Raw genomic sequence first — 21,265 nt, 5'->3', positions numbered from 1 at the left:
TGCAAACTAGCGAGCCGACGTCTGACTCGCTGAGTGTCAGGCCGAGTAGCGCGACTTAGAAAAATTTACCTGTATCTCCTTTAATTTCTTTTGCTTTTTGAAGTATGTGCACTATCACTGAAAATTCTTTTGTTTCCCGTGATTAATAATTCTGTCTAGGATTCATTGCTTTAAATAAACATAAAAATAAAACCACGTAAAATATTACATTCTTTCTAAAGTAAATGATCCTGGTTGCTCAAAAGTATATCTATATATATATATATATATATATATATATATATATATATATATATATATATATAACAGGTTATAATATATGTTTGTGTAAAAAATACCGTATATGTGTGAATGTGTAAGTCCAGACACATACTTTATATATATATATATATATATATATATATATATATATATATATATATATATATATATATATATATATATATATATATCTATATCTATATATATATCTATATCTATATCTATATCTATAAATATATATATATATATATATATATATATATATATATATATATATATATATAAATATATATATAAAAAATGTGTATACATATATGTGTATACAGTGTGTATACACATCATATGTATGTATGTATACATATATATTTGTGTGTTTATGTATTTATGTAACTAACCACAACCGTTCCTCCCATCTAAAGCTTATCGACATTGAAAGAAGATAAAATACTACACAGTTGCTGCTGCCGTTCCGGTCATTTGAAAATAATCCTGTAGCTGTTGTCTGGGTCAAGGGAGGCCTCTCTCTCTCTCTCTCTCTCTCTCTCTCTCTCTCTCTCTCTCTCTCTCTCTCTCTCTCTCTCTCTCTCTCTCTCTCTCTCTCCCCCCCAAAAAATGAACTCCTGACATACTGACCTCCACAATCAATCACGAAATAAAAATCACCCACACCGTGACATCACCTCCATTCGCCTCCTCTTCTCTCATTCACCCAAAAGAGATATGAGATAAACGGGCTCTTTTTGTCATGGATGTCTCTGTGCATCGGTTTTTTGGACACCTTCATAGAGATGCATTTTAAGGTGTCTTAAGTCTCTCTCTCTCTCTCTCTCTCTCTCTCTCTCTCTCTCTCTCTCTCTCTCTCTCTCTCTCAAGTTGACTTATGGAACAACTTATCAGTGATTGTGTTTGGGTATTTGTTGATTAGCTAAATGCTTCTCCTTATACTCCTGCTTGTCATATGTAAAATCACCTACTGTATATTTATGTTATTCGAGAACCTCTTTTAGACTCATTGTATAGAAGCTTTAGCTTAAATCCCGTCAGTTGGGCTGAAAACCTCGTGTTGGTGTAAGGCTTCTTTTAGATACACTTCATTTGTCAAAAGGTTCTATTTTATATAACATACCTGCTAGTTAGTCAAAAGCCATATATAATAATAATAATAATAATAATAATAATAATAATAATAATAATTTGAGAAGAGTAGTGAAAATAAATAATGTTGCTATAAAATCCTTTGGCACTGCATGAAATTAGGTTAGATGGTTAGGCTTTCAGTCGATGATCATACTCTGCGACGCCAGGTTATAAAAGCCATCAATCAGCGATGGTTACAGGTAGGTGGAGTTAGAGGTTCCCTTCAGGAGAGGACCTCTGCTTCTATCAAGTATTCAGGACGCTCTCCTTCAAGCCAATACGGTTAAAGGTCGTTGACCTTGGTTGAACGTTATTGACCCTAAGCCTGATCTACTGGCGATGGGAGCCAGCCTGAATTAGTCAGCCTTCTTTGTCGGAGCTGAATAATGGTAAAGTGATGCTATAGATTTGAAACACAACGTGGATGAGACTGAGGGAAGGGGAGGTGTATTAAGAGCGAGCCTATTCTGCAGACGTCGGCGGATTAAGATATTCTAATTAGGTTTAGTTCGAGAGTTTGGAGGAACTTTTCAAGTCGTAAGCAGACTGAAACAAACAGTTCCAGATGCGCTCGAAGTGGACGAGGGCCCAGAAAACTACCCACACACCGAGACACACGAAATAGATCTAAATTTCGAAATGGCTGAGGGGGAGGGTTTGGTAGTCATACAGACATGACCTGTATGGCAAAGGCCAGTATGACGGGCTTCAAGAAAATTTACAGGTAAAGAGTCAATAGGGATAAGGAAAATAGAAACTCAAAGCGAATTCCAAAGCTTGACTTAGAGAAAAATAAGTTACTGAAACCTCAAATCAGAGGATTGCCAATTTCCTCAGAGTAAATGCACGTCGGTGGAGGAATTGTGAATGTACATAAGTAGAAAGGAACTAGGGCTAGCTATAACAAATATATAATTGTAGGAAGTGTAAGTCTACACAGATGAAGATAGGCCTACTTGAATGCAAAGTGAGCCTTGTGGGGTACTGGAGTCAGGTTCCATTATTTGGACAAAGTTGGCTTAATTTGACGTTTGTTAATGAAGTTGAACGAGCGGTGCATCGAATAATGAATATTGAGGTCTTGGTAATAAAAGCATATGTAATTTCAGTGTCAATCTAAAGCAGGTATGTGAATCCAGACGACCCAAGTCCATGAATCCAGACGACCCAAGTCCACTCGACTTGAAAAATTTATTTGATGAAACTCTGAAGAAATTTATCCCACGCACCGCAAACTAGAGAGGCAGGGCGCGTGCGCGAAGACTGCCTGAGGTCATCTCCGCTCCGGGTGCAAGAAACTGACGGAATATATTACCGGGATTTCCGCGGAGGAGTTGACAAGAAGAAGAATGGAATTCGCAAGGTCATCGGGAGATCAGCCAGGATGGCGAGAAGTAGAAGAAGAAGAAGAAGAAGGATAAAGGAAGGAAAGGATGAGGAAAATATGAGAGAAATGAAAGAAAAACGTGATGGAAATGACGTTGAGGGTTTCTGAAATATGTGAAAGGAGGAAATGATGATGGACACTTTAAAAAGTGAAGGTGGAAAGGATGATGAATGTTGAAAGGAAGATGTAAGATGAAGAAATTATCTTGAATAAAAGTGCAGCCCAACGGGGCGAGGCATTACCTCGCTGAGGCTCGCTCTTGAGAGAGAGGGAGAGATGTACACCAGGTGTGCCGAGGTATTATTCCAGCTTCTTTAACAAGATTGTGATCCTCACAGCCTTGTCAAAATGAAAATAATGTCCCAGCTAAAAAGTAAGACTCTCTCTCTCTCTCTCTCTCTCTCTCTCTCTCTCTCTCTCTCTCTCTCTCTCTCTCTCTCTCTCTAAAAAGCAAGAAGTAACTATTAGGAAGGAAAGCGGGGCTTCACCCCCTGAACGATGTAAAAAAAATCAGAAGAAATAAATTAAAAGCAAATCCCAAAACATGAGAAACCACCAGTATGTGTATGTATATATATATATATATATATATATATATATATATATATATATATATATATATATATAATAATAAAAAATTATATATTATAAATTATATATATATATATATATATATATATATATATATATATATATATATAAATATATATATATATATATATATATATATATATAAAAATAAAATCAAATTATTAAAAATATGTAGTTTTATAAACGTAGATAACAAAAGTTTTCGATAGTTTAAGTTGAATTTTACGATGAATCCAAGTTGGATACAAACCAAATGTCGAAATGCCTAAATTACATCAAATGAACGCTCAAAGTAAAGAGAATCTTCATGAAAACCCAGATGTGGTCATACAGATTCCATTCAGGTCCCAAATAAAAAAAAAAATAGGCGAAATCAAAAAAATGATTTTGCCAGATATAAATATAATTCATTTGAAATGACAAATGCTCTGTTTGTAGGGAAAATGGGGGCCGCCACATGGGCCAATAGAGCCTGCTAGGTTGGTCTTCAAAAATAAAAGACTGGAAGATGATAGTTATGAAATAAAAAAAAAAAATTTTTAACCATCAGTGGCTTTTTTTAATCTCCGCTCCGTCTCTGTGATTCCCTGAGGCTGGAGCCTAAAGTGGGGTTAAGGGGTGGGGAAGGAGAAGGCTGGGGGACGCCGGAGACTTGTGCAAGTTGCCAATTAATCAAGGTTTTCGCATCACCCAGTTGCCAGATGTACGATAAGAAAATCGAAATACTCAATAAACATATTGGCAAATGCGAATAATCTACCGGAGGTTAAAAATAGACATTTATGACGTCTTTGCTGTCGTATTTGATGACGGATCAGTCCTCTTCAAAGGAGCAGAGGCTGGTCATTCACGGCTATAAGTAATGTCTTTATAACACATACAAGCAAACACAATTTTGAATATTATATATATGTGTGTGTGTGTATATATATATATATATATATATATATATATATATATATATATATATATATATATATATATATATAAATATATATTTGCTGGAAAAGTATGTGTTTTAATCTGTTTTAATCTGTATTTTCCATTATTTTTATGGCCTCAAACCATTTTCATCCTTGTATTTTTGTTTATATACATTTTTTATTTATTTCTTCTTTATTGTGATTCACTCAGTTGAATAGTTAGGACGCCCTTCCATTTGTTTTTATTTTCGCCCTGGGACTCGGTATCTCATTTCATGTCGTAAATTTAGGATATTCAGAGTTTATACTTAAAATCGCATTTTCTTGTTTGTCATTTTATTTATCATTGGTCTTTAATTGATCTATTCCTTATTAATTTGCTGTAGCATTTATTGGCTAGATTTAAAAAAACCTGCAAATTTTCTTACCGTCCGAATTTGGTAAGTTTTTGGTCGTATTCAATTTTTTTCTAAGTCCTGTGAAGTTAGAGTAAAATTAGTTTAAATAGACCACTGGCTGATTAACAGCTCTCCCCTGGGGCTGAATAAAGGTTAAACTTATTTAAAAAATAAAAAAAATTGGTTACTAGCAGCAAAATAAAAAATAAAAAATCGATAAAACATTATAGCAAGAAATGAATTTCTATCACCAAATAAAAATCTAGTTTCTTCATAAAAATATCAAAATCGACTTCGGGCCTGGCAGAGTGCTAGATAACAACTCTGACTCGTCAACGATAACTCTAAATCCTAAAATGAATTAAATTTTGGAAATCAAAGTCAGCTGGCTATTAATGAGTTTTGTAAAAATAAAGTCTCAGTTCATGCTCCTAAATTAATAAAAAATAAATTTATTCTAAAAAATAATTTTCCTTTGTTCAGAAGATTAAATTTCCTATAAATAAATAAAAACTTATCAATTAATGTTCATTCAGCTAAATTACTGCTTGGTTTTTGTAAGTAACAAAATCATCATCATCATCAAGTGTAACTTCATTACGAAAGCGAGTCTTGGAACAGGAGGTTGATAAATGTCATATGACATGCAGTGGCTGTGGTCATGGACGAATTATATAATCGATAAAGTATGTTTTGCAGCTTTACGAGTCAAAATTTTAACAAGAGAGAGAAAAAAAAATTTAAAAATGTTATTTTATTTGCCAGTCATTATGTTTAAATAAATAGACGTATGCTATTAGAAATGAATGACCGCTCTCCGTCACTTGTATCGATTGTAAGAAAATTTGAATCGGCGCTAAATAAATTTTTGCTCTAAAATTAATAAATTTTAAAAATAACAAATGAATGGCGTAAATAAAAATGACAAAAATAAGCGTTTCGTTGCTGGGAACGCATTATTGTGATAAATAAATGGGCTGGTAAATAACATTTTATTGCAACAACAAAACAGCAAATAATATGTATAATATTATTTCCTCTTCTTGGCATAATGATAGCGATATTTATGAATAGATTTAATTAATAAATAAAAATGCTGCAAATACGCTATGATATACCTGGTAAATAAATAAATGAAAATATACAAAAATGAATGGATGTATAAAAAAAAAGTAAAAATAAATAAATAAAAATAGGATAAATTTTAATGACAATAGTTAAAACTGAATATAGGAAGTAAAATTAAAGATATCATTTAATTAATTTATTTGTGTAATAACATATCCTAGAAAAAATCTGTTGGTAAAAGGGAAGGTATTCTTTGATGCCAGATAGCTAGAGTCCATAGAGTATATGTGTGAAGGGGAAGGCGGACATTAGTTAAAAGTACATATCAGGACATTTGTTCTCTCTCTCTCTCTCCCCTCTCTCTCTCTCTCTCTCTCTCTCTCTCTCTCTCTCTCTCTCTCTCCCCCTTTTCAGGAAAAGCCTTTCATACTGCAATTCACCTTTGCATTCAAACTAAATCTCTCATCATTTCGCCTTCAGGCATTCAGACGCGCACAACTGCTCGTTTGTTGATTATTGCCTTTTATTTTTCGTTTTCCCTGTCTGTTTTCTCTCCGTCGATCTTATCGTCTCTTTGTTCCCTACTTGTCTGTTTTTTTTAATATTTCTTGAATTTTAAAAAATTCAACTTCTTCGATTCCTTTGCGGAAGGTGCTTGATCTCTCCCTCGTCAGCCTTGAGGACCTCAAAACCCGCTCCCTCCCCCTCTCTCTCTCTCTCTCTCTCTCTCTCTCTCTCTCTCTCTCTCTCTCTCTCTTGTGTGATTCCTACCCACTACTGACATCATTAGAGGAGGAGTATTGAGAAGTGATGACCTTTCAAATGATTAAATATTTGATTCGGTTGCTTTGGCGTTTGTTTATTGCTGCCGTTTGATTTTGTTTTCTCTGTTGGTTTCTCTTATCTTTCCATTTTCGTATTGGAGTGTTTCTGTGGTTGTACAACAGACCGGGAACTAGAAAGATATAAATTTATTCTTTATTATTATTCATATACGGATAGAAATAACAGTTGGTGGTGGATCAGACACGCACGAACACGTCTGTCAATACAAACACAAATGTGTATGTGTGTGTGTGTGTATGTATATATATATATATATATATATATATATATATATATATATATATATATATATATATATATATATATATATATATATATATATATATATATATATATATATATATATATATATATATATATATATATATATATATATATATAGACACACACTAAATACCAAGCCACAAACAGCCATTATTTCGATTCACTCTGCATTGGAAATAACTTATACCTAAAGGGTATTATATCAGATAAGCCCTTTTGCCCTGACCCTGACCAGGATTCGAACCTTTATCTTTTCTTTTGAGTTGGAAGTAGGGTGACAGTGACTGTAACCATTCGGCCATCAGTATAATCGAAAAAATTCCATCTCTACCATGATAGCTGAGAGTCCAGTTTTGTAATAACTAGGGTTTGTCTGATAATTTGTAGATTTTACACATGATATTTTATATTTTCAGTTATTAAGCTACAGATATCATGGTAGAGATGGGTTGACCTTTGTTTCAAGTACAGAATCTGAATTCGACAGGATTATGTGCAACAAGATCGAAATCAACTTACAAGTATCTTCTGTTGATAGGTGAATGGTTATGGTCACTGTCATTGCATCCAACCACAAAAGGCATCGGTTCGAATTGTGGTTCATAGTAGAAGGAATTATCATGTATCATTATTTTTTTGGAGTAAGCTACTCCGAAGGTAAATTGGACTTGATGTTAATGGATTTTTTGCTGCTTAACGTTAAGAAGTATATAGGCCTATATAAGCGTTGTGTAAAATTGACATACATATATAGATATATATACTGTATATATATATAGTGTGTGTGTGCACGCGCGCGTGCGTGCGTGTGTGTGTAGGGTCCTCTTAGTCTGATGGGTAGGTTACTGTCCTCACAAGCGAGGAAGTACGGCATCAGAAAGATTTAGGGACGTTCCGTTAAAATCCATTGTGTCTCTGTTAACCGGAGTAGTCAGTCGACTGTTGCTTGTTGCCTTTTTAGAGCGGAGGGGGGCCGATTGCCAGCAGTCTCACCCCCGAAATCCTCGCTGAAATAGGGTAGGATAATTTCTTAACCTACCCCCTCTAAGCTGCAAAGGGTTCAATGTTCAAATCCTCTAAGAGAGGGAAAGAGAGAGATGCAATTTGCACTTTCAAAACTGCAAAAAGGAACATGAAAGATACACCTTTTAGAGCATTGAATTAGTACAAAAATACGTCAAGTAAAAATAAATGAAAAAGAAAACTTTAGCTAATTTGCACGGTGTCAGAAATTTGCATTTTTCACAACTGTCATTAGAGAGAGAGAGAGAGAGAGAGAGAGAGAGAGAGAGAGAGAGAGAGAGAGACTTTGATTCAAGGGATCAATAGATGCAATTTGTTCTTTCAAAACTGCTAAAGGAACATGAAAATATTACCAGAAAAAAAGACATTTCAGAATGTTAAGGCTCGAACAAAGAAAATTTACAGTAAGTATCGAACATGAAAGGTACACCTTTAGAGCATTTAATTACCAGATAATACAAAAATACGTCAGTTGATAAAAATAAAAAGAAAACTTTAGCTAATTTGCAGTGGCAAAAAAAAATTACATTCTTCGCAACTGTCATCAGAGAGAGAGAGAGACTTTGATTCAAGAGATCAATAGATGCACTTCGTTCTTTCAAAACTGCTAAAGGAACATGAAAATATTACGAGGAAAAAAAAGAAGACATTTCAGAATATTAGAGCTCGAACAAAGAAAATATACAGTAAGTATCGAACATGAAAGGTACACCTTTAGAGCATTTAATTACCAGATAATACAAAAATACGTCAGTTGATAAAAATAAAAAGAAAACTTTAGCTAATTTGCATTGGCAAAAAAAAATTACATTCTTCTGCAACTGTCATCAGAGAGAGAGACTTTGATTCAAGAGATCAATAGATGCACTTCGTTCTTTCAAAACTGCTAAAGGAACATGAAAATATTACGAGGAAAAAAAGAAGACATTTCAGAATATTAAAGCTCGAACAAAGAAAATATACAGTAAGTATCGAACATGAAAGGTACACCTTTAGAGCATTTAATTACCAGATAATACAAAAATACGTCAGTTGATAAAAATAAAAAGAAAACTTTAGCTAATTTGCAGTGGCAAAAAAAAATTACATTCTTCGCAACTGTCATCAGAGAGAGAGAGAGAGAGAGAGAGAGAGAAATTTTGTCATCTTGAAATCCAAGTAAAAATAAAAGACCCGAAAGTGCTTATTCGCTCCAGTTAACCTTTTCACGATGGCTGTCTTTTTTTTTTTCTTTTTTTCGACTGACTGCCGAGGTTAATGATTTTTCCCTCGGTGCTCCCGAGGTAGGAAAAGCAACAAACTTCGGTGGCCGAGGATCGGAGACTCGGAGACAACTGAGGAGGTTGTAGCAAGAGGATGAGATGGTTGTAGTTGGAGAGGAGAATGGTTAGGGCTGTTATGAGGAATAGAATGGCACGACTGTGGGAGAAGACAATACTAGGGTGGTTGTGAGGAATAGAATAGTAGAGTTGTAGTTGGAGAGATGAATGATGAGGTTTTTGTGAGGAACAGAACATCAGGATGGTAGGTTGTTGTGAGGAATAAAATACAGAATGGTAGAGTTGTTGTCAGGACTAGAATGGTAGTGTTGTAGCAGAAGTGAATGGTAGGGTTGTTATGAGGAACAGAATGGTAGGCTTATTGTGAGGAATAGAATGGTAAGATTGTTGTGAGATATAGAATGGTAAGGTGGTTGTGAGGAATAAAATGGTAGTGTTGTAGCAGGAAAGAGAATAGTTGGGTTATCGTGAGGAATATAACGGGAGAGTTGTAGTAGCAGAAGGGAGTGGTAGAGTTGTTCTGAGTAAATGGGATGGTAGGGTTGTTTGAGGTCCAGAATAGTAGGGTTGGTGTGAGTCACCGAATGGTAAGGTTGTGTGAGAAATGAATTGAATGGTAGCTTTGATAAGAGAATGGTAGGGTTTTCGTGGGGAAAAGACTGAAAGTAGCAATGGGAAGGACAAGGGGGGGGGTTGGTTATAAAGAAAGAAAGAAATGGAGGGTTGTATTAAAAAGAATAGATTTGTTTTATCATGATAAGGAAATGAAAGGATTGAAGGGAGAGGTTATTTTCAAGAGTTGGGAGTGCTAACTGAAAGAGCAGATTGAGTGATAGTTTTCAGTTTATCCATTTTCAGTATTTTTGAACTAAATGCTTTCTCCTCTCTCTCTCATCTCTCTCTCTCTCTCTCTCTCCTCTCTCTCTCTCTCTCTCTCTCTCTCTCTCTCTTCTGTCTTTAACACAGGCTGTAATTGTAGAAAGAGTTAAATTTTATAGGTCACAAGCTACAAATTTTGTGGTTCTGAATTTGAAATCCTTAAAGTTTGTTTAAGCATATACGGAGCGCTTAAGGAACGGACATATACATTCACACAAACACGATCTCATAGTCGGAAGCATACGTGAATATACCGCAACAATCTCGTTTATATAGAAGCACTGTCATTAGCAACTTGACTCTTCGTACATGCCCAAATTCTATGACATCGTGGCAGTCACACACACACACACAAGCATTCTGATATTGGTATGAGAAACATTCACATTCACTGAGAAGCTCTGGATATTGACTTCAATATACATTAGTGTGTTGAGATCGTAAACATTCACTTACTCGCCAAAAAGAATCACGTTTATAAATAAACACATTGACATATATCAACAACACTAGGATGTCCACATAGACTCAGGAACACTTACACATGTTGGTGTATTTATTTAGTTTGATAACTGAGCACGTCATGTGGCGTCACTGGTTTGTCTCATGAGATGTAAATAACGTATAAGAAAATACGTATTTGATAAACATTTTCATTTGATCTCTTTTGATCATAGAAGGGAGAAAGGAATCCAGTACAAGAGTGTTGGCTGGGAATAGTTATGAGCTAAAATCACACGTTCGATTATGATATTATGTGCAGGGAAGTTCCAAGAACCTGAAGGGCCGGAGTAATTGGAAACTCTCTCTCTCTCTCTCTCTCTCTCTCTCTCTCTCTCTCTCTCTCTCTCTCTCTCTCTCTCTCTCCCATTTCCTTGTTATCCTTCTCCCTCCCGGACATATTGCTCACTCACCGGTCCCTTCCGCCGTCATCTTACGCTCTTTCCCTGCAACTCCCTGGGGGAAGGGGAACTTCTCTCTCTCTCTCTCTCTCTCTCTCTCTCTCTCTCTCTCTCTCTCTCTCTCTCTCTCTCTCTCTCTCTTCCAATTACTCCATCTTTTTCTCATCCAAGAGAAGAAGAAAGTTTTGCCATCCTTCAGTCCAGGTTCTTGTCCTCATCAGTCTTGTCTGCTGCGAACTCTCTCTCTCTCTCTCTCTCTCTCTCTCTCTCTCTCTCTCTCTCTCTCTCTCTCTCTCTCTCACACACACACACACACACACACACACAATTATCTTAATTGGGAGTATATATTTACTTTGAGATGAATAACAACTTAATAGGAAAGATATTTCTTCCATACTATTTGTAATAATAATAATAATAATAATAATGACTAGCTAATAATAAAGATTTTGTTTGCCATAGTGATAATAATAGGAATAGAGTTGATAACAAGACATATAAGGTTTTGGAGGTGGTAGCGAGCAATGGATTTATATTAGTTGGAAATGGATGACGTGACTTACACTCTAAAAGGTGCTATTTCACCCTTTGATTATACTGATGACAATATATGGAGACCAGATTCCTCTGAGTATCATGGTTTCCGAGAATGGAAGAAATTTTGCTTTTAACCTTAATTGTGAGCTTGAAGAATATGTTACAAATAATCACAGATACTCAGGACACATACATACAAATTTTCATGAAAATCGGAGATTAATTGTTGACCTTTAAATCGACATGCAACCTTGAAGAGTGGGCGAAGGTCAAAACATTTTTTGGGAAAGAAATCCCTAACTTTAGTTTCAAATGCCAAGTTTTATCAGTAGGAAAGAAACAAAATGAATGAAAATTTGTCATTTAAGTCAAGGTCTCTAACCCCAGGGTACCTATTTACAAAGTTTCATCGAAGCAGAGGAATAATAAAGTTTAATCTTTAAAATGGACCTTTGGACTTGAAATTCACCTAATTCACCTACCTTCAAAGTACAGAGGCTTACCTACTGAGGTTCATGAAAGTGGAATTTGAAGACACAGGTTTACCTTCAAGTTGGCCTGTGACCTAGAAAGATATGTTAAGGTCAAAAATATCAAAACCCCTTAGTGCCGTTGGTGAATACAGGAGACCTCTCACTGAGATTTAGAAAAAAAAAATATTTTGACTTTGGCTTAACGTTTGACCGTGATAATGTCAAGTTTTTATTAACATCAGAACAAAGATAAAGTATACCTTAGTTTAACCAGACCACTGAGCTGATTAACAGCTCTCCTAGGGCTGGCCCGAAAGGATTAGACTTATTTTACGTGGCTAAGACAATTGGTTTCCTAACAGCAGGACCTTCCACAACATTGTTATGGAATCCGAACCACATTATACTGAGAAGTGAAGTTCTGTCACCAGAAATAAATTACTCTAATTCTTTATTGGCTGGCCGGAGACTCGAACTCGGGCCTAGCGAAGTGCTAGCCGAGAACTCTACCGACTCGTCCAACGAGGAACTAAATCAGAACAAAATTAACAAGTAGGCTGCTGCTACTGATAATACAATTTTCATTCTGCCACTAACAAAAACAAATGTAACAGTATTTACTTGTTTTACAGTCTGTCCTTGTGATGGTCCTTTGCAAAAAGCACTAAGAACTGATTGTAAATATATAGATCAAACAGCACTGAAGTTGTAAAAACATTATAAAAGAAAGTGGATAGAAATACTTTATATTATCACTCGCTCTTCACCATTTATTTTATATGGCCTTCCAAGAGTTCATAAATCGAGTGTTCCCTTACGTCCTAGTTTTATCAGTTACCTGTAAATGAACAAAGTATATAACAACTAGCGTATAGAGCTTCTGGTGGAAAGTGAGTATTCGTTGAAAAACTGTTTTAAGTGACGAACGACATCATTCTAAATGTATGATAACCTCAGCTGTCATGGTGTGAAAGAAGTATTTTAAGAAAATACTTGATAGAATTGAAGGTAATTATTTTCTCTAATAATAGATAGAGCAGTGAGCAATGCAGTCTCTGATACATTGAAACCGTCGATACAGGAGCGGTATTTAGACGACACATTTATGATATTCAAAAAGGAAAACAGAAAAAGACACTCCATCAGTACCTTAATTAAGTGCATGCAGATTTTAAGTTGACTTCAGGAAAATGGAACGTAGAATCAACTCTATCCTAGAGTGCTTTTAGAACGAAATAGATTGAACGAGCTGGATATTACCATCTACTAGAAACTTACCTACTGTATGCTGGAAACTTACCTACTGTATGCTGGTTTGGATAAATTTTTATCAATACAAATCTAACGCGATTCTTACCTCCTAGCGCAGAGCCCTTTTCCTTACACCCTGTTATCTGCAGGTACGCAAAGGAAGATCATTTTTAAGATGCATTTTTATGAAAATCGTAGTAAAATAATTATTTTCAAGTCTTAGAAAATTCCTCATTAGTAAACCTTTACCAGAGAAAACTCAGTTACCAGTTAAGCAACAAATTGATGTGCAGTTATATATATATATATATATATATATATATATATATATATATATATATATATATATATATATATATATCTATCTTTATCACATACACAATTGTTCTGTGCATTAGTACAATTACTAACAGGACCTCATTCAGACTGGATGGTATCTAGTGGAGATATTTATTTTAAAACATTGAATAAATATCTCCACCAGGTACCATCCAGTTTGAATGAGTCCTATTAATAATATATACATACATACATATATATATATATATATATATATATATATATATATATATATATATATATATATGTATATATATATATATATATATATATATATATATATAATATATATATATATATATATATATATATATATATATATATATATATATATATATATATATATATATATATATATATATATATATATATATATATATATATAACAAAATGTAAATGACTGAATTTTAGCAAAGTAAAAGAAAGATTTCTTTTGTGGATGACTGAAAACAATCATAAGACTGCCCTTATATTTCAATAAAAGTTACTAAACTAAGACCTTTTTTCAAAAAGATGACTGCCAGTTTCTCCGTGTTTATCGCCCGTTAAGTCGTGGCCTTGTTCCAAATGTTGTTTTGAATACTGTACATGGGATCAAGTGTTAAAAAAAATTGGTTTTGTGTTTAGATGAACGTAGAGTAGTCGTTTCTAGGTCTGAACAGCAATTTGAAAGACTTCTTCACTTCGATATGTTTACGTGGCTTCGAAAGGTGGAAATTTTTATTCTGAAATTTTCATAATTTATAGATAGTAGTTGGGGACAGTGCTTTGTTTCCAGTGAATACGTTTAGATATAATTTCAATTGTCTGAACGTTTCCCTTAAGTGTTTTAACTTCGGTTTTTTTTATCTATACTTTTTACCCATGTATTTTTCATCTAGTACTTCTCAAATTGCATTTTGAACATTGACTCACGAGCGAGTGGAAACTCTACAGAAATGCTAACGTTTTGTATTCTCCGTCTTTCAAGTTTATCTCGTTGTTAATGACGATAATAATTCATGTAGACGTCTTTCCATTTTCCGCGGAAGGGCTGCGGTAAATATGGCAATAATAGTCACTTCAGGAAGCGCCACCCTAAGTGAAACGTGGCGGAAAAATACCGCGGAGTTTCTTGCCGTTGGAGGCGCTCCCGTCTCGCAAATTTTAATCCAATTGTCCAAGGGGTGGGAGGGGGCGAAAGCGCCTGGCTCCGAGGCATCCCACTCTCTCCTCGACGGTCCAATTGGATTTATGCCTCTGGAAATACGTTCGTCTAAGGAATTATCTTGAAAGGGGAGGGTGGGGGGGATTGAGAACACCGGCGGAAAAGGGTTAGACCTGGAGAAAAGATGGGCGGTTAATGGTTGGAAAGGTGAGAGGAAGATGGGAAGGAGATTTTGCGATGGCGAGAGAGCAAATTGAATCAGGGCCTCGACGATGAGATTGAGGGACGCCAGTCGTCGGTCGGGTTCGCCTCCTGGGATGTGGCTCTGTCTTCATGTGTTGTTGTTATTATTATTATTATTATTATTATTATTATTATTATTATTATTATTATCGAGAAGCACTTGACTTGAGAATTCCTGAGCAATGATTAACTGTTACTAATGGCTTTTTGTTTAAGTCCATTAATGTTATCACAGTCAATAGCATCGTGATCGTCATAATCATCATCGTTGTAGGCATTACTTAAGGTTCTTAGCAGCGTCTCTTCGGCCCCTAGCTCCAACCCCTTTCATTCCTATTATTATGCCTCCGTTCATATTCTCTGTCTTCCATATTACTTTCCACCCTCTCCTAACAGTTGATTCACAGTGCAATTGCGAAGTTTTCCTCCTGTTACACCTTTCAAACCTTTATGCTGTCAGTATCCGTTTTAGCGTTGAATGACCTCAGAGGTCCCAGCGCTTGGCCTTTGGCCAAAATTCTATATTCTGTCTATCCATCTACTAAGGTCTTTGGTACCGACCAAATCTTGTTTAGCGACCGCCTTAGTATATTATTATTATTATTATTATTATTATTATTATTATTATTATTATTATTATTATTATTATATACCAACAGATCAAAGTTCATTTATTCCTTAATGTATCGGTGGTTCTCTGTGCCATTTACTGAAAGGCGAATGAAGCCAGGATACAATTATGCCATATTTATACCAGCAAGCGGGCTTACAAAAATATAGTATTATTATTATTATTATTATTATTATTATTATTATTATTATTATTATTATTATATTTCGTTTAGGTTTATATTGACTTTGGTCATAGTTTCTAGAAAAAAATATAATATTAAATTGAATTTCACTCGACGTTCATCTGTGATTGCGAGATTTTTAGTTCGGAGCGGAAGTTGTGACCATTAGCTTGCTCTCTCTCTCTCTCTCTCTCTCTCTCTCTCTCTCTCTCTCTCTCTCTCTCTCTCTCTCTCTCTCTCTCTCTCTCCCCCAATGGACGGGAATTCCCCGTAGAGTTGGGGGTCAGAAATCCAATTCTCCTCAGGGTCCCTTCTCATTAATGTATAGTTGGTGGATGTCCCCATTTCCCTCATCAGGAAGGGGCTTGATCTCTCTCTCTCTCTCTCTCTCTCTCTCTCTCTCTCTCTCTCTTTCTATATATATATATATATATATATATATATATATATATATATATATATCACATACTTGTTTTCCTATTAGAAGTGGTGACACCTAAATGGAAGCGTATTCTGATTCCGAACAAGACTTGAGGGATATGACTGCTATTTCTAAGTAATTTTTTTCTCTGTAGTTGACGTTAAAACCCATTGGTGGATGACAGGCCAAGATTGGGCCATGGACCTTTTGATCACAAGTCCGATGATAAATATTATATAGATACATTTGCCGTAGGAATTGGTAGCTCGAGATAGTTTAACCCCGGCTTGCGTGCATTTATTCCTGTCCACGCCATGAATTTTAATTACCCAAGCCTTGACCGTAACACAGGAATGACTCTCGAGTCATTCCTGTCTAAAATAAATAAATGAATATATATATATATATATATATATATATATATATATATATATATATATATATATATATGTGTGTGTGTGTGTGTGTGTGTGTGTGTGTGTGTGTGTGTGTGTGTGTGTGTTTGTATATGTGTGTGTACACATGACAGCTAATTGTCACTTACTTTTCTGGGTGGCTTCACCACCATCCTGAGAGAGAGAGAGAGAGAGAGAGAGAGATTGCAACTTTGCATGAAAGTGTTTGCAACATGGAGAGGGTATTATGCTGAAATATTGATTTTTGAAGGTGTTGCATCGGCTGCCAGCCAGGAAGGTGCATGCCAGCCACAATGGTGGTGGCTGAGGGGGTGTTGGGGGGGCAGTGGTTGACTTTATGGTAGGGGGTTTGTTGTAGAGGGATGACGTCTGACGTCTCCCTACGGAGGTGGGGTGAGGGATCACCTGTTTTACCTGTCTGTTTATTACATAATGGATGAAAAAAAAACTTTTCACTTCGGAAACTTTATCGTTGGAGTAATGGAGACGCGGTTAAGCGCTTTCAGGTAAGCCACTGGGAATCAAGGGTTGCTTGTGCTTGATCTCTCTCTCTCTCTCTCTCTCTCTCTCTCTCTCTCTCTCTCTCTCTGGTATGTTAAGAGTTCTAACTTATGATGAATTGTAAATAACTCTCTCTCTCTCTCTCTCTCTCTCTCTCTCTCTCTCTCTCTCTCTCTCTCTCTCTCTCTCTCTCTCTCTCTTTGTGTCGAAAACCGTAAGAACGTCGGATCAGATGAAACGAGCGAGGGGTCATGTTTCCCACGACAAGATTTCGACGCTCGAGAGACAGACAAGAAGAAGAGGAGGAGGAGGAGGAGGAGGAGGAAGTCCTGTATAAGTGCAATTGCATCGTCCGTCGCCTCAAGAATCAATATCTGAACCGTATGATCATGCCGACATCTCCCCTCCCCTCCCCCAGTCCCTCCCTCCAGGACCCTTGCTCTTTCCCCTCCTGCTCCTCCAGGACGGTGCAGGATAGGTTGGGGCAAAAGGTGTCCAGGTAGAACGTGCGATGTTTAATTCCTGCCTCTCGAGTAGGATCTGTGATCGTGTCTGTGTGTGGGATAAAGGACTTCCTGTCCTTCTCATAGGCGTGGTTGATTGGAAGGCTCGAAGACGCTTTTGAGTAGGATAATGTTTAATATTAACCGTCTTAATGAGGAGGTAGGACGTATTCCCCTGTAGAAATCTCCTCCTCCTCCTCCTCCTCCTCCTCCTCCTCCTCCTCCTCCTCCTCCTCCTTCCCAACAGCCATTTGGAGTGGGAAGGAGGAGGAATGGGCGCCCATGTAGAACGTAAGATCACCCACCTGGAATAGATGTAGGACCTGGAATAAAGTCAAATGTTGGGAGAGGTGCTAAAAGGAAAGTGAGAATATGCTAAAGTTTACTGTTTGGTAACTAGTTCTTCCGACAACTGATGGTATTAGTTATGTGTTTACCGAGTGCTTTTAAACTGTCAGTTTATGATTTATTATATATCCGTGCTGAAATCTGAAATCCTCCCGTCGAAAGTGGTGACCCTCTATTGTGAAATCGAAGATCCCTGATCGAAATCATGTTAAGTTGGGAATTTCCATGTCGAAAACTGGATATCTGTTAAAAAATGGAAATACCAAAGTCGAAACCTGTTATCCTCTGTTGAAAATCGGTTATTGGACGTTGAAATTGGAAACTCCCATGTCGAAATCGGTTATCCCTTGTTGGAATCGGAAATCTCCGGTCGAAATCGGTTATCTCATATTGAACTGCGAAAATCACATGTCAGAACCGGCTATCCTGTGTTGAAGTCGGAATCTTTGTCAAAATCATTTATGATAAAATCTAAAATTCTTTGTCTAAATTGATCACATTTTGAAATCGGAAATCCAATTGTCAAAATCGGTTCACTCCTGATGAAATCGGGAATCCCCCTGTCGAAGTCGGTTCTCTTATGCAGAAATCGGAAATCCAAGTGTCAAAATCGGTTCTCTGATGATGAAATGAGAAATCCCCCTGTCGAAGTCGGTTCCATCATGACGAAATGGGAAATCCCCTGTCAAAGTCAGTTCTATAATGACGAAATGGAAAATCCCCCTGTCGAAGTCGGTTCTATCATGATGAAATGGGAAATCCCCCGGTCGAAGTCGGTTCCATCATGACGAAATGGGAAATCCCCCTGTCGAAGTCAGTTCTATCATGATGAAATCAGTAATGTTTTCTTCGGCTCTTCAAAACTTCCTTGGTGTTAAAACCCACGATTTTTTATTGTTCTCATTTTGAAATTCAATGGCATCTGCAATGCTATTCTTACGTAACGTAATTGGAAACAAAGTTTGACGTGAAGCAGTGTAATGAAATATAAATTATTATTAAGTGAAATGTTAATAGCATAGCATTATCTAGTTGCTTCTGGACACAGGACTTGCAGAGTGGTTGTAAAACTTTCTCTCTCTCTCTCTCTCTCTCTCTCTCTCTCTCTCTCTCTCTCTCTCTCTCTCTCTCAGGTACATTGATTTCTTTTGCTTTTCATCTGGGGTTCTTTTCTTTTCCCGTCAAACTGTCCAACTTCTCTTAACTAATTTTCACCTTGAAATGGCAAAGTCTGCTTCCACATCGATTATTTCTCTCCTTTCCCTTTTGGTTCAGCTCACCACCGGCAGTGCTGCAAAGATAATCACCCTTGGATTAAAAATCTATTTTATGTTGTGCGGGAAAATATTATTTTGTTTATCCTACGGCGACTTTCACCCTCTCATTTTCCGTGTGACTGACGGCTTCTATTAAAAGTAGGCGGCCGCCTCGTGTTTCTTTCCCCTCTGTTGATATGTCCTGATATTACCCAACGTATATCTTAAACCCTGGTGCCGGTTGTCTATAGAGGCACTGCAGTGTATAGATTATTATCAATACATGATTATTATCAATACATTACTATTATTATTATTATTATTATTATTATTATTATTATTATTGAATGTGACGATGATGATAGTGATTGCTGTTAGTTCTCAGTTACATCCACAATGATTTTCGAACATATAAGTAATTTATATATAAAGAACTTTTGCGAAATTTATATATAAAGAACTTTTGAGAACTTATCTCTCATTCATTATTATTGAAGATAACTGAGCAGACTCAAGAAAGCTCTCTGTAAAGGTTGTAACATATTTCGACAGAAAAAATGGATGTTGGATTGCATTTATTATTATTATTCTAATTATTATTATTATTATTATTATTATTATTATTATTATTATTATTATTATTATTATTATTAATCCAGAAATGAGTTACATTTTATTATTTTATGTTTATTGATAGTTATTATTACTGGTAATAGGAAGTAACATTTATTTGCTGGAATAACAAGAGACTACAGCACTTTGGTACTGCAAAATTCGTCATAGTTGGGTGATCATTGTCGTCCTTGGGGCAGGGCAGCCACCCCTTGTCATCTTAAATCCGACCACTTTAACTTTCGTTGTGAAGGCTTGAGAAGGTTTTTCCTCTTGAGAGACGGCATGAGGATGGTAATTATCCTCTTTCCAGGATTCTCGTGGAGGATGTTATAATTTTTAATATGTCATTTTATGTGAATGTTGATGCATTTTTATCTCGACATAGTAGTGTCCTTTCGCATGGTCATTTAAATGACATACATCAATGAAAATTGTTTGACCTGTATACATCTGCTAAGCTTGACGGTTTTATTCAAGAAAATTCGAATATGCACTTTTATTCGTATTTGTAATATATAATATCTGACTTGATGGGCGCATGCTATGCTGCGCTGGAACTTGCTGCTGCCCGTCATGTCTCCCCTACCCCGCCCCCACCCGGGGCAGACAAACAGGCTTGCAGGAGGAGGGTGGATGTGTCATGTCTCCTCTACTTTCCCATTTCACTACCTACCCCGCCCCCACCCGGGGCAGACAAACAGGCTTGCAGGAGGAGGGTGGATGTGTCATGTCTCCCCTACTCTCCGGGTTTCAATACCTACCCCCACCAGGACAAACAAGAAAGATCCTCAGGTTTATTATATAAATAATGGGAAATGGTAGTGTATTTCCTCCAATATTAGTCTATGTAGTTATCGATCTGTAATGTGTGTTATGTTGAGTACTACGGCAAAGGCAATCAGATGCCCCTTTCGTTAGAAAAATAAGAAGAGGATAAGATAAAGGAGACAAAGACTAGGTCTAATATCCAACTTGAATACTTGGCTGCCTCTTGAAAGAGAGATTTTACAAATTCCGTAAAACATATCTCCATAATTTACAGATAAAAAGTTAGTATGAAAGTGATTTCTAGGACAAAAAAAATTAACATTCCTTTAGTTAGGTAACTAACAAAGTTTTCTAACACAAATCTTTTGTCGTAAAATGTTAAACTTAATAAACAGGCACATATTGTTTAAAGTATCAAAAACGGTATTATATAGATATAATTAACTACTATAAGTATGCGTATTGTGTAATTGATCATTTAGATTAAAATTTGAGTGTGATTAATTTGTATAAAAAGCGAAGGTATGTATATGTAACTTTATAACTATATTAAAAAGAAATTACTATGAATCTAATGAATTTGTAGTCTCGCTCATATATTTTGAATGAAAATTATTATCTCCTAAGAAGTACACTAGACATATTTCTTAAATTATAGATATTGCAAACTTTGAATTGGTTTTGTATGTAT

The 21,265-nt window shown here is 36.0% G+C and overlaps 1 protein-coding gene across 1 annotated transcript in view; it reads left to right on the top strand.

Moving 5' to 3' along the window:
• The window catches only part of krz (beta-arrestin protein kurtz), a 242,100-nt gene that overhangs the window by 160,339 nt on the left and 60,496 nt on the right, over positions 1-21,265 (top strand). The gene's annotated exons all lie outside the window — the stretch shown is intronic.

Source organism: Macrobrachium rosenbergii, chromosome 56 (genome assembly GCF_040412425.1).
Source record: "Macrobrachium rosenbergii isolate ZJJX-2024 chromosome 56, ASM4041242v1, whole genome shotgun sequence".
In the NCBI taxonomy this organism is placed as follows: domain Eukaryota; kingdom Metazoa; phylum Arthropoda; class Malacostraca; order Decapoda; family Palaemonidae; genus Macrobrachium; species Macrobrachium rosenbergii.
This window is presented reverse-complemented; position numbering and strand designations above follow the sequence as displayed.